The sequence below is a fragment of the Mugil cephalus genome, chromosome 20, assembly GCF_022458985.1.
Source record: "Mugil cephalus isolate CIBA_MC_2020 chromosome 20, CIBA_Mcephalus_1.1, whole genome shotgun sequence".
Lineage (NCBI taxonomy): Eukaryota > Metazoa > Chordata > Actinopteri > Mugiliformes > Mugilidae > Mugil > Mugil cephalus.
This window is the reverse complement of record NC_061789.1, coordinates 21,403,061-21,408,141: the sequence shown is the minus strand read 5'-3', so window position 1 is coordinate 21,408,141 and position 5,081 is coordinate 21,403,061.

Here is a 5,081-nt window from a genome sequence, read left to right as displayed (position 1 = left end):
CACGGCAGTTGTGTCATTGATTTGGAGTATTTCTGTCTTAGCCATATAACCACGGTCATGTAGCCACTTATCTTAAGCAGTTGGCAGTGATTTGAGGAAAAGTGAATAGACATTATTATAAGCCAGTTGTTGATGGTACCTACGCATGGTTAAACTAAGCTTTTTTTTTTTGTAGCTTTTACCATATTGCTAGAGTGAGTCAGCTCTGAGATGGAGATATTGTCTGTACAGAGCATCTATTATTCCCAGGTGTTACTCCTGCAGAGACGTCCAGTAAATGGCCTTAACACCTGGCATAGGAGAAACAACCCTACTCCTGCTGGTTAGTCGCCCTTATTAGTGGAGCTCTGGCCTTAATTGCCAGAAAATATATGTAGTAGAGGTTCTGCGGAGCAGCTGTTGCAACTACTATTAGCTCTTTTTTAGCTCTCCAGATGGACGTTAAACAGAGTTTAAGGTTGAACTGGAATAATTCTGAGTGAAAGTAACGATTTGAAAAGGGAACATCAAGACTTATTTTTTTCCCTTTGTCTACATGTTGATCTGAGACTGCTCCTTTCATGTATGTCATGTTTTCACCACAATGAAATGCCTGTGAGCACATACGTGCTCGAACAAAGCTCGCACTGAAAGCAAGATGAAAAAGAAAAGCACTATCCAACTGTGCCAAATGTTAGCCCTGGATGGTAAACTTTAAGAAAACTGCAGAAAATAAAGTTTAGGTAGAAATCACTAAAGAAGATAATTGATGACTGATAGAAATAGCAAAGATATGATAATTATATGATTGATAGAAATAGCAGAAATGCTATAATCGTGAATATGACAGCTGATGCGGTCTCCCTCCAGGAAACCACAGTCTTTCTAAGTTTCCAAAAAGCCATAATCAGCAGCACACCAGGCATGTGCTCTCTGCCTAGGAAATTACCACGTTGTTGGGAATTATAGTTATTTGAACATGGAGGCAGCTGGATAAGTTTGGGAATGTGGGTTAATTGCTAAGCCTGTGTCCTTTTACAGACCGCAGGTTAATGGGCTGTGTTTCTCTTCGTGTTTTTTTTTCTTGTTTTTTTTATAACGACACTCACACATGTTTATAGATAATTTAACTAACTGAATGTAAAGATTGTATTTTCCAAGGGACAGAAAGCCATGGGACAGTTGTTCGTTAATAGTGCACCAAAGTACAGTCTGCGCAGCTTAGTTAATAAGGGTTAAAAATGTTAATGGTTAAAATGTAACTCACGCCCGTTAACAGGTTTCCTTGGCTTGTGTGATCTAACGTTGGAGATCGTGCCACATCCAGTTAGCCTTCCCTCTTTATCACAGACGCCCTGAAGGTATCTGACAGCCGTTATCAACTTCAGCACCTCCAAGATTCCACATTTATTTACAGTATGTGCATGTGCATACAGGCTCACTGTGTGCTTTGTGTATATTTGCACAATACCTGTCTGGTCTGTGACTAGTACTGGCAGATGTGCTTCTGGTGCTTATGCATAAAGGTGCAGGACCAGAAATGTTTAGGTGAAAATAATATCTACAGTCCTGCTGTGTAATGTCTTCCTTTTGTTTGTTTTTTGACGAAAGAAGATTTTCTTTTCTCATGTCAGCTTTGTTTTGTTTCGCGCTCCCGTGCCTTTTTTACTTTTGCAAATCTATAACTCCCACCTACTTATGTCTTTGGGCCTGGGACGAGCTGTTTCAGAGAAGTGGTATCTCCTCTTCCTGTCACCAATCTGGCCCTGGATGAACCTCATGTTTACGAGCATGTGTCAGAAGCTGCTGCTGCTGCTGCTCCATGTAAATCAATGCTTGGAGAGTGACTTCGCGGAGACAGCTCAGACGTCAGGGGTCTGGCTCGCTTCTTGTTTGGATGTCGGCCAGTATGAGCTCATCCCCGACAGTGAGTCCAGCTGCTTGGTCGTAGGAGTGCCGTTATTCATTGACCCCTTCACCCAGCCCCGAATACATGCGGTGGCTGGTGTGAGGATGTGCGTTAGTTTGAGTGCGACACTGTTGCCAGAAGCTCCGCCAGGGACTGACCACTGGCAGCCTGCCGCCCCCTCGGCGCCTGCTATGCAACGCGGCTTCAGGCCTCCGCTGTTCCCTACGGAGAGGCCCAGTTTGTTCTGGACACACGCCAGCACTGAGTGGTAGGGGGCACGGCCAGGTCAGCTCTCAGGGGTGGTCTTGTAATCCATGCGTGAATGTATGTGTGATGTGCTCAGAGCCTCGATGATTAGCTTGTGTTTTGTTTTTGTGCGATTCTGTTATTTTTGCTCCAGTGTTAAGCCCTCGAGCTGTAAGATCTCTCCGTCTTTGTCGAGCCCCCAGCGCGTCCTGGGAAAAAGGGAGGAGGACGGCACACAAAAGATTATGGTTCCAGCTCATTCAGCTATTTCTGCGAAGCTACATGCTGAAGGGGTTCTGGTTGTTCCCCCCCCTCAAAAAAAGGGTTTTGTAAGTCAGGGGACACAGAAAGTTTGTAGCTTGGGCACACTGCGACTGCATAACAGTTTGTGTAATGAAGTGGACAGGCGCTACTTTATTACTAATATCGTCATGAGTTTAAGATCTGTGGAACATATGAGATTTGACCAGACCATGAACGATGGTCTCTGGGGATAAGATAGCTCCACAGGCAGTGTGTTGGGTTCTGTCACTCAGTCATTTCATGGGCGAGCATAGTAAGTCTGGTCTCAATCTGTGGCGAAGCATACAAGTGTGGGGGCAGCCAAAGGTCAGAACCTGAGAAGGAGTCATATCTCTCTCTCCCCTCCTCTTCTGCTCCTAATCTCTTGCTCCATCTCCTCCTACACTTTGCTCGCTCCTGCTTGAGCTCGCCATTTGGAATCCATTATCCAGCCAAGTCAGAGTTTTCTGTTAATAAAAGGAGACGTTCTCCGCACTCTCCTCTCTTGTGACTTGTGGCTGTTCTTTTGAGATCAACCAGCGGGAGGGCAAAGCAAGAAGCCGGGAGATGTGACAGATAGGCTCCAGCAGTGGGAGAAAATGGCCTGACATAGGTGTTAAATATAATATAGCGGTGGGTGAGGTCCCGGCTGGACTAGAGGGTTAGGGTTAGGGTTCTTCTGGGGTATAAATAGATTAGGGCCATAGTTTGCACCTATGAACCTATGAACTAAATCTGCTTTCAGAGTTTGACAGGGAAGCCTTTGCTACTCTGTGTAGAGGTCAAAAACACTTGATATTAACTCATTTCTACAGCAAAAAAACAATCAAACTCTCCCAGCAAAAGTCCGCCTGGTCAGATTCAGTTCATCCCACATCTCTGAAATTGTACGTGACAGTGTTGATATTTATTTTGTCGCTGGTTGTTGGTTTACATTGGGATTTGCGTTCCATTTATGCCTTTTCAGTTGATCAAATGTTTGGGCGTGTGTACTTTTACCCCGTTATATGAATTCATAACAGGTGTCAAATGACGTCCGAGCCCTGAAGTTGCGCAAGAAAGGAACTCCTCTGATGAAGCAAGACATGTGCACCAATGCACAGAAGTAACAAAATAATTCTGTTATTTTTTAGACCGTCACATCTGATAACATCAGTGCATGGATACAACATCTCTCTCAGGTGACATGAGTCATTTTCCACTCATGCATCCTCCATATCTGTGTGCACATCTGCAAGACTGGGTGTGGTCTGAAAGTACTTTTTTTTTGTTTTGTTTTGTTTTGTTTCAAGCATGAAGTGTTACAGAGTTTGCACTAATTTTCTCGGCAAAGTAAATCTTACAAATTAGCCTCGCTGACTGGGTCAAAGGCAGTCACTTGTTTGCTTTTGGAGCATGTGATGAGACTGCAGCACTGAGCGTGTCTGACAGCTCAAGCAACGTTAGTGTCTCCGGGGCAGAGAACTAACCATGAGCGATCTTGAACTTGTGACATGCAACTGGACCGACACTTGACAACTGCAGGGCCCAAAGATCCTCACAGGATTCCAAAATCAGATGACATGGTGTTTGTGAAAGTCTTTTTGTGTTTATTTATTTTCACAGTTATATTCGCCTGTCATGTGACGCAAATGGGAAACCAATGTATTTCTGTGGGGCTGTAATTTTTCAGTATGTGCTTTTTAGCATTCGCAGCTGCATCCTGTGTTCATTCTATAGGTAAGACAAAATAGTTTGATATATTCAGTTCCATGGCTAGCCATGAGTATTTCAAATTCAGCGAAGTATTTTTAGTAAAGCCTAGGCTGCAAGAATTATTACACATCTTGGACCTCAAGGGCAGATTCAAGCCACTTCAAACCAAATTCCCTTTGTGGTTAGGTGCATCTGCTGCACTCTGCTATTAGAGGTAGCATCAGAACTCAGATCTGACTCCACAGCTGACCTCTGATGTAGATCTTGTGCCTCCATCTGTTGGTGTGATGAGATGTTTTCGACACCTCCTTTCAGTTCATTCCTATTTGCGTATGAAACAAGAGTTTTAACATCTGAAATGTGGTTGCAGCCACTGTTTTGTCTTGTTTGGTTAACCTCAGTGAGACAGAACGGCCTTGTGCTGAAAAGTTGCTTGTCTCACAGTTTGTTGACGGATTCTGCTATCAAAAATGCCACAGCGCCAATGGTTTTCTTTTCTTTCTTTCTTTTTTTTATCTATTACCATCACCTTGTCTTTCTGTAGCAGTCCAAATTACAGGGCTGGAAGCTTTGACTTCCAGGCAGCTGGAGTATACTGTACATAGTTAGTGCAACCTCTCCTTCCTGAAATGTTTCAGCTGCTCATGCCTCATTTCCTACCAGCAAACACAATGACCAAAGCAGCCGCTCCGTGCCAGACACGTGTAGGTTATTAGCATGATAAATACCCCACGAGTTATAGCGCTGGCAGTCACTCACATCTGTGTTTAGAGCCCTTAAACACATGTTTTGTGTAAGCCAGCACTTACATATAACTGTACGGCAAACTAAAACATGATACCTAAAGCCAGTACCTCTTATCTTGTTGGTTCCTGTCTTATCTTGATATGGTGTGAAATGGCAAAGTGAATTTTAGTGAAGGAGAGGGGCCTCAGTCAGATGCCCTGTCCCTCTCCCCCACACGGTTGGC